Source organism: Anarrhichthys ocellatus, unplaced genomic scaffold, assembly GCF_004355925.1.
Source record: "Anarrhichthys ocellatus isolate YVR2014 unplaced genomic scaffold, GSC_Weel_1.0 scaffold31, whole genome shotgun sequence".
NCBI classification, from domain to species: domain Eukaryota; kingdom Metazoa; phylum Chordata; class Actinopteri; order Perciformes; family Anarhichadidae; genus Anarrhichthys; species Anarrhichthys ocellatus.
This window is the reverse complement of record NW_022280061.1, coordinates 944,719-954,722: the sequence shown is the minus strand read 5'-3', so window position 1 is coordinate 954,722 and position 10,004 is coordinate 944,719. Positions and strand designations below refer to the sequence as shown.

General features: G+C 40.4%; 1 pseudogene; it reads right to left on the bottom strand.

The window, feature by feature from the left end:
• Positions 1 to 616: 616 nt before the first annotated feature.
• Positions 617 to 4,692, bottom strand: LOC116392721 (uncharacterized; annotated as a pseudogene).
• Between the last annotated feature and the right edge of the window lie 5,312 nt (positions 4,693 to 10,004).

Below are 10,004 nucleotides of genomic sequence, written 5' to 3'. Positions count from 1 at the left end.
TCAACATCAAGCTGCTCTCACTCTCTGAGCCTAACAAGAACAGCTACTGGAGGGCATTCACGCTGCCAAGGTGACTTCTGCTGGCCGCGTGTGTGTGTATTTGTGTGTGTGCGTGTGTGTGTTAGAAGAGGGGGCTGTATAATGTGGCTTTTGGGTTGCAAATCTGACATAGAAGATGGTAGCAAAGGCAGATAGACCACAACTATGACTGGATGGCTGCATCTATTTCCTGTTGATCCAAATAAAAGAACTACTACTACCGCTACCTTGACCGTCGCCATCTTGTTTTTTTGCAGCAAGAAGTGAAACAACATTTGAATGCTGAATAAGACATTAGGCGACCAAAATGTTACAATTATCTTTCATGAACTGAAAACACACTTTGAAAGGGTTAAAGTTATAAGACAAAAATACGGACAATTGCCAGACTGGATAACGCCGTGGTAGCGGCCTGTCAATCACAAGGTAGTCACGCCCTAAAGCAAAACCTGTTTTGTGGTCTACTTTACTCTAAATGGGACCTTTATTTAGACTTAAAACTAGCGATTTAGACCATAAAGTCATGTTTACAATGTTTACTGAGGTAATAAATCAAGGGAGAAGTAGAGTCATTTACTCATAGACTTCTATACAATTGGACTTATTCATGAAACCAGAGGAGTCACCCAATGCTGGCTATTAGAACAAGTTTAGGCAATTCCACATCGGGTTTACTTTTCAGACACTTAAAGGTTGTCACCTGGTTGTGTGCCTTCAAGCTCAAACCTGACTCAAATCACCTGCTTTGAGATTTCCCCAACTATAGGAAAGTATTATTTATTTGTTCAGACGCTTGAGGATGCAATAATGACTGCACAAAGCTTTACAGATGACATCCGGGATGGTGGTTAAAGCATGTGGCTTTAATCATTTTCACTTTGTTTCACCTCCTACCGACAGTCAACATTTTTTTTAATAAACATGAATGTAATGTTGGTTTCCTGGCCTTCACTCTGACTAATGCGTGTAGAAATGTATATCTCCTGAGCCAGAAAAGTACATGTGCATGCAACTTCTCTCTGGGTTAGATTAAGTTTATCTCTAAGCTCACAGTACAGTAGCATGAACTAGTGACAATGGAAAGATACACCAATGATGCTAACAGCTGATAGCTAAGTTTAAGGATGGATTAGTTGAAGTCTTTACAACAGCGCTGACATTTCTATGGTAGATGTCTTTTAACAATTCTAAATTTAGAATTAAAAACTGCCAATATTTATGTTTCATGATGCATTCTCTGGGTTAGATCGCAGACCATCCACACTGAAATATGTGCATGGATTGCCAAATTATTACCATTTCAAATAATTGAACCATCATTAAATTATTCACTTATTTCACTACCAAAGAATGTTGTGTTTTTCTAAACCAGCTGTATTTACTTTGTATATATTATGACATTCATGAACAGGTGGTGTTTTTGGATCATCTCCGTCCTGTCTCCTTTGAGCATCAGAGAAGATGTGGAGTGATCTGTCCCTTTATCTGTAATGTTCACTGAGATGGAAAATATGACCTTGACAGTGCCTCAAATGAAAGCTCTATCCAACATAAAATCTGACAAGTAGATGTCATCTCACCACCAATGGCTTCGTCTGGAAAATGCTAAGCTGCTCCTCATCCTGCCAGCATTTAAGAAATTGAATCAAGACAAATCACATCTACTAAAAACCTTGCTGACATGCAGTTAAAATGTTCTGTGTCCTGTGAGTCTATGACCTTCCATATTAGTTTGAGTGTCCTGGTTCAGGCTGTTGTCATCTCTGCTCTTTATAACTGTAACTCCCTGCTTTCAGCTCTTATAATTAAAACTGAGCAAGATACTGCTGAAGTCTACTTTACTCACAGATAGTCAAGTTTTGGCATCCACATATGAAGAGACTTGCTATTAAAACAGCAGAAAAGAAGCAAAAAAACGTTTTACTAAAACTACTAGAACAGCTGTTGTCTGTATAATATGTCTTTGAGGAAGGAAGTCTTCCTCTGACTGTTAAGATCTGGAAGAAGCAGCATCGCTGATTTGCTTGATGAATCTTGGTAGCAAAGGCAGATACACGACACCTATTACTTGCAGGGTGCATCAATTTCCTGTTGGTGATTTGGCTGTATGTGTGACGTGTGTCTGAAGTGTGTGTGTGTGTGTGTGTGTGGGTGTGTGTGTGTGGGTGTGATCGTTGTTTGTGAGTGTTGAGGTTCACGCAAGTGAAAGCAACTTAAACCACAATTGAAAAAAAAACATCTCTTGTATTTATTTTCTTGCGTTGTACAGCAAACTACATCGCCAGCAATTTCACAGGCAGATTTCAGTTTGTTCACTGAACATTTCTGTGAGAATGAGTCTGTGTGCACTCTCTGTCTGAGTGCCTTTGGCTAACATGATGCCAATTCCATAAAGTAATGGAGTCATAAAGCAGACAATGGTAATCAGACTTAGTGACAGGATAGAGGGCAGTGACATTGTGTCTGGATATAAATCTAATTTCATCCGTTCCTTCTCTTTCCTGTCCTGTCTATTATTATATGGTATCTCTACATTTCCATAAAAAAATAGAATGAAAATGATCAAGAAAGTTCCTTTTTATCCATTTTGACCACAGTAGCCTCCTTCAGCTTGCTTGTGGTAGCTGTGCCAGGGAGTAGAGAGAGTCATCTTGGTTGCTCTCAGATTGAGTTGGTTCACATTGCCCTGCGGGTTCAATGTCCTCTTTGGGCAGTTGAGCAACAATGTACAGCGAGTCATATGTGACTCTGCTCTCTGTACACGCCCCCTTGAATTGACCACAAACCTGGGAGCTAGATTCAAATAAAGACCGTTTGAATAGCTATTACCCCTCTCAGCTGCTAATTCAGTGACTTGGTGGTGGGAATAATTAGCATAGAGGACATCTGAGTCAGGCTGGTCTTCAGGTCTGATGTCATCATATTCAGCATCCTTGAAATAGAAAACAGACAGAAAAATTTAGGGTACTTCTAAATTAGCCTTAAAGGTGCACAATAAGCACCCAGCTGAAAATATGTTTTGTCCACAAGCAGCTTCTGTCTTTATGCCACTGCAGGGAAACATTAGTGTTGTGTTTTTGGTGGACCAATAATCCTTTTTAAAAATGTTTTCAAAGACCAGATATTCCAGGTGTTCTTTGTGTTTATTTTAGCATTGTAAAATTGTCCTGAATGGCATTAAAGTAAGAAATGAGAAAAGAATGCCAGAGCTGTGAGAGAAAATGCCTGAGCCCCACACAAGCTGAGGGAATGTATTTGAAAGTATTTCAAGCAAGTTGTTTATGTGGGAACCAAAACTGACCTCTTGTGTGTCTTCGCGTCGTGTATCAGCACTTGACACAACTTCTGTAAACATAGAGGACATCATTTGTTCATAGTCTGGTGGAAGCTTTACTGGAGAAGACACATATTTGCAAGGTATGGGTGGATTTGTGGGTCTTACTCAATTGCTGTTTCATCATCTTGCTCATCAGCTTCAGTAAGACCATCAGTACGGTTATTATGCCGATGACACCTATGACCAAATATGGTACACTTCCTGGACAAAGAAAGAGAAAGACAGATGGAAAAAAAAGTTTGATCACACCTTATGGTACTGAGCATAAGCTCATTGTCCTCTTTGCTACAAATTAATCTTTTAACAATCACAAACTTGCTTTTCACAGGATATGTGAATACTGATATGTTGTTGCATGGACTGCATCATTTTAAATAAAGGTGGCAGAAATAAAGTAGTACTGGCAATGTATCTGAGTATCTGATTGTATTGACTATTGTATGTGTATTTATATATATATGAATACTTACGATTTGCAACTTCAATTAACATTTAAATATATGCAGTACATGTATATGTATATGTTATGTATACATGGTTCAGATGAGTGCACTCACTATCAGATCCTGGTGTTGCTGATGCAGTAGTTGTATTGAGGGTTGTTTTTGACATTTCAGTAATACTATCTGAAAAGTTTGAAGACATCGTGGAGCTGTATGTAACTGCAAATGAGAGAGTGGAACCAACGATGACTGTTTTTGGAGTCGTCTTGGGACTGGGGGAATGAGCTGAAAATAACAGACACAGTATTAATCTATCAACAATTTGGAAAGTTATTACTTTCGGGCAAAGGAGTGTTTTCTTAATGCGAAAATGAAGAGAGTAAACTTACCTTCTGTGACGTTAAGAATCACCTTTATAAATAAATCAGGGCCGGATCTCTCCACTCCACAAAAGTATGTTTTGGAGTCTGACTTTCGGAGATTTGTGAAGGTCACAAACAAGCCTTCTCCTTCGTTATATAACTTAAGTCTGTTTTCATATGTAGTGTCTCCAAATGCTGCTTTGAAGATGATGTGATGGTCTCCTGAGCATGGACTGTACCAAACGTACTTCACATTCTCTGTTACATTAGTCCAAGTGTCCCAGTCTGAGCATTTGATCGTCACACTTTCCCCAACACGACCGTTTATGTAGAGACGCTTCATCTCCACAATACTCAAGCGGAAATAAAGGAAACATTTTTGCCATTGTCATAGTGTCTATGTACATTTCTTTTAAAATTGGTGCATTTTAACTATTTGTGATGGCAAAACTTCACTTAAAAAAAAATAGACCACTAAATGGCTCATTTAGCAAAATAAAGAACACATATTTCATCCAACAGCTACAGCATTTATTTATACACAAGCTACAGTAGGTTGAAATACAGAAAAAAATAACTCACCAGAAAGAAGACAAGTGTATGCATAGATTTTTATCATCATGAAAATGACAAGAGTAGAAGAGAACAAGTATATGGGAATCATCAGGTCAGTCAACACAGTCTTTACAGCTCCCCTCCACTTCCCCTTCCTGTCATCAGTTGCTACTCCTCCCCTCCCCCGAACACAGACACACACACGCACACACACACACACACACACACACATACTCACACTGACACAAATCATACAGTGTAATGTGTAAGACTGTTAGTGTGCACAAAACCAAAAACCATACAAATAAAAAAGAAAAACTGTATGAATTCAGAATTTGAACAGATAGCAAAGAAAAGTGCAATATTTAAATGTAAAATATAATGTTTATGGCGGACAATTTGACACTTGAAAACACAATGGCACAAAAACTAAGTGTGCATGAGTTAGCAGCTCAAGACGCACCAACTAAAGAAAAAAGCAGTCTTTTGAAGAATCGTCGCAAACTTTGCATTTTCTTTCTGCCGTGACATGTCATTCCAATTCAAAGTAAATAAAAGCACATCGGACAAAGTATTTGGGCCGCAGTCTTTAGCGTTGTTACAGTCACTAGCAATATTCAGGATGTGTGTAAATCTTTCAAAGCCCACCAAACCCACCAAAGGCACCTGGACCTGATGGCATCCCCGGCCGAGCTCTTAAGGTGTGTGCATACCAACTGGCAGATGTCTTCACTGACATTTACAACCTCTCACCGCTCCAGTCCCCACAGGTTTCAAAAAGACCACCATTGTCCCTGTCTCCCAGAAGAATGACAAACGTATCTAAAGACGACAGCATAACCCTAACCATCCACACGTCCCTCTACCTGGACCAGAGGAACGTGAATGTGAGAATGCTGTTCATTGACGACAGTTAGCCGTTCAACACCATCGTGCCCTCTAAGCTTGTCATCAAGCTCGGAGACCTGGGACATTTGACCACCCTCTGTGGAGCTTCCTGACGGGCAGACCCAGGGCTGTGCGGAAAGGCACACCGCAGCCGTGAGACCGTGCGGACTGTATAGCGCACTATGTAGATATAAAGGGTTCATTCTAAGGCAGAAAACACAACAATTCTTATTTTCAGGTGATTATGGACTAAAGAATACATAATCAATAGATACTACACAGTGGCACACGGGATCATGGGAATAAACCAAAGGAAACAAAGGGAATGACTAACTAACTTGCTCTGCCCATCGACTTTCTAGCAGCTGACTTGTGTTTTCTTTATTTTCTTAAGGCAGTGGCTATAAACAGATTATCCACACACATCTGCACATCAGCACAAGTACAGGACATCCGGTTGACACAGATCATCAGGACATTTTAAACTTGTATTTCCTCTCCACATCACTGAACTCCCTCAGGCCACCATACTTCACTCTGTACTATCCTCGTCTACAAGGCCAGGTTTCTGGAGCCAACAAGATGACATATTTTTTGGAACCATAATTCAGAATTCTGTAATTCTTTCTCTGTATAATCAAACAAAATGATCCAGTCATGTAAACAGCATTATTTCTGGTAGACATCAATTCATGCATTGATAAACAGATTATTACTTTTTTTTCCCATTACAGTGTTGCTTGCTAACATGAAACTTCAAACGTAATCAAACATAACAATAAGCAGAACTGTGACTAATACGGAGCCGTTGATGCATGAACAAGGATGCACGGAGAACATGGTATGCAGGCTTAGAGGAAGATAAAACAGCCCTTTGTGACATGTCTGGGGAGCCACACAATCACACATTTTTCCTTTGCATATTGGGACACTTTGTCCTTTCACTTTATCTCTTAGGCTAGCCAGTTTGTGCTCTCCTCTGCATTATTAGACTATGCTACAGCAGGTATGAAGGATTAGAGAAGCAGATCGAAGCGGTCCATGAGTGACGCCAGGCCTCACAACACTTACTGATAATTCGGTCCTTCCTCTTCAACACATTTCACATCTGACTATGAAACGGCCGAAAATGTGTTGGCCATTCATGGAAACAGAGCACCTTATCTCACCGCCACCTCTCCACCGTCATTCCTCCCCCTTTCCATTTCCACCTGCTCTTCCCTCCTTTCTTCTCTCATAGTCGTGATTAACCAAACCATTCTCCTCTCCTCGGTAATGTGTCTCAACAAGCAAGGAGGAAATGAGAGAATATTATCACCGTCCTTTGCTGGCTTTGGCGGCACTTGTCGTTCAAACACACACTTTCATCATCCACTGACAATGCTGGGCCTTTGTGTTTGTGTGTGTGTGTGTGTGTTTGTGTGTGTGTGTGTGTGTGTGTGTGTGTGTGTGTGCAGTAGTGTCACAGATAAGCAACGGATTGTCAGGGCAGCTCATGTGAATGCTGCCATTTGACACTGGAACACAATGAGTCAACCACTGTAATACTGTCTTACACGTAAAGGGACAATGCGTTGATTTGTACTGTTTATTCTAGACTATAGATGTTTTTCACACAGCAGTTAAATAAGCACGGCACCTGAGCCAATCAGAGCGCAGAGCTGCAAATGGAAAAGGGATGAGAACTTAATTTCAATCCACTCAAAGCCACTCAACACCCCCATGCTCTCTGAAGATACATTTCTGATAATTATACTTACACTCCCCCATCTTACCATTGTGATGTTTGATGGCCACTGTCTAAAGACAGAATGTAGTATGAGAACACGTAACAAAATGTATCCTGTCTGTTCTTGGTCATATAATTGTACTACATCATCCTCCTGGCCCTGGCTCTTCATTCTGTTGTCTCCGGGTCTGGCCCATCTTCAAATTCACTTTCGTGCTCACAATCGATTTCTGCATCATCTTCCTCTTCTGACAAATCCTTCTCTTCCACCACAGATGCTGTCTCAATCTCTTGTATTATTCGCTGGGAGGTTCCCTGAGCACACGTTGCTGGACTCCACTGACATTGTGAAAGTGTGAAGATGATCCTGGTGGCTGCTCCACCAATGAGTCAGAAGAGGGAAGATATTAGTGTGCCAAAGGAATTCATCACATTGCTGTGCTGTTTCTTTCCTTCACAAAATACAAAGAATTTTCCCTATATATTATTCTAGAAGTGGTCATTTTAGTAGTTTACCACTGCATGGTTGAAACCCCTAAAAAACATATACTCTTACAGCTTAACAGGCCTTATGCTAGCATCCATTTGGTCGTAAAATTCAGCTTTACTGAATGATTTAGTATTAGTCTTTACTGGGCTATCTTAATAAAAGTCTAAGTTATTATAAAACAAAGTTTTCCCTGTGGTATCTGATAATGCAGATACTTTTGGTTTAACCTGTTCAGGTATCTGTTAACCTAATATAACCACCAAGGGCAGTGCGGACAATATAGTAAGGAAAAGGAAAGCTCCTGTCATGAGCATCCCACTGTCTTATCAGCCACAACAGCAACGCTGGTATTGCTTTTACCTTTTGAGTCTGTGTGTGCATCCTCACGGCAAAATGTGGTCCTGGAGACATTTTCTGTATCAGGAACTACCACAGAGGAGGTTTTGAGAACTTTGTAATGTCCATATTTCTGCCAGTCTGTTTGTCACTGTGATACTGTTACAGCCGAGCCAGATGCAGTCACGGAACTTTACGGGTGTGTAGTTGATATCAAGTTGACAGATGGGTGTGGTCCGAGAGAGGGCGCTGGAAGTAGGGCAGTAGGTAGTGGGTAAAGGGCCGCCCCACTTTATGCCCCTGGTCAGCTCTGGTGTGATCCCATCGCAACATTCTCTTTAGTTCTTTGATGCAGCTGAATTCTCACTAGCTTACCTCGTCAATACCAACCTTCATGCCACTCAATTAGCTTTAAAAAGCTTTCCTTCAGAGGGTTTAGGAGGTCTTATATGTTAATAAACCACTAAAGCCTCTTTGTCCACCTCGCTAACTAAGAAATTCAGTTTCGTCTCATTTGTCTGAGCGAAAGTGATGAATGAGCTCTCTATGGATTTTGCAGCAAAAAACTTTAAGATACTAGAAATGGATACTGTGGTTCTTATCCAATTTGCCAATTCATTGGTTTTAAAATTCACCAGATTGAATGTGCACATTGAATACAATCAATGTTCCCAGTGTTCTCTGTAGTTGTAAGGAAAATTCAATGGGTTTTACGAAATGCCATGCCAGTAGGCAAGAATGAGGAACACAGGGTCAACACTGTAATAGTACTGCTGGGAAACTAGAACTACTTATGGGTGATGGTCCATGCCCCCCAACCCCTGTTCTCTATGTCTGGATTTTGAATGATGGACTGAATTTCTTCCCACAGTCCACAAATACTGAAGTTAAGTCTGTTGAATTATCAAATTTGCCCACAGCCGTGGCCACCAAGTGGGTGTTGTCCCATATTAGATTCAGTGGCTGTCTTTCTCTCTCTGTGGTTCTGCTCAATAAGCCTTTTTCACAGCTGACATTTTGACTTGTCACAGTAGGTAAAGCGCAGGTGTTTCGTGTGTCATCAACGATAGCACTGTTTTATTCAAACTGAGACAAAGAAAGCGCCGCAGAACGGGCTGAACTCATCGTGTCTACTTGGGTGTCATGTTTCCATCGCTGCAGATTGGAGCTGGAGCCGATGAATAGCCGTGACTCCTGCATAGACATTTGTCCCGGGAATTAATGCCGATTGTAACCTTTCCCGCTTAAGACAAAAGACACGTCAGTGGGTAAAAACATGCAACATTAACATAAACAAAGTGATAGTAAAGATGAATTAATACCTATCCAAACCGCCTCCTCTAGAAGGAAATGTAAACTGTAATACTGAATAAATAAATGTAATAATATTATCACTATTGCGTGTCAAATAATATCAGAAGACACAGTGACATACAAGGAAGGGAGGAAGAAGGAAATAAAAAGTAATTTGTGAGGCGAGAAAAGAGACACGGTGAGAGAGAAGGTAGGAGGTTGTGTACTACGCTGAATCATCCATCAGGTCAAGTTTGCTGCATCCCACAATACAAATAATACCATCAACCAAGTAAAAGCCTGTTATTAAGAATACCTTGATCGTAATAAACCGGCCTATTCAGAGAGTAATATTACTATAAAGGGAGTTCCAAAACCTTTATCTAAACTCATCATGTTGACACTGTTTTGGACAACTTTTTAAAAAAGTATTTCAGTATATTTATCTTTGCTCACTCACTTAAAGCGAGCTAATCTTCAAAAACATTTCTTGTTATATTTATTGAAAGTCCCATTCACTTCTTTTGGCTGT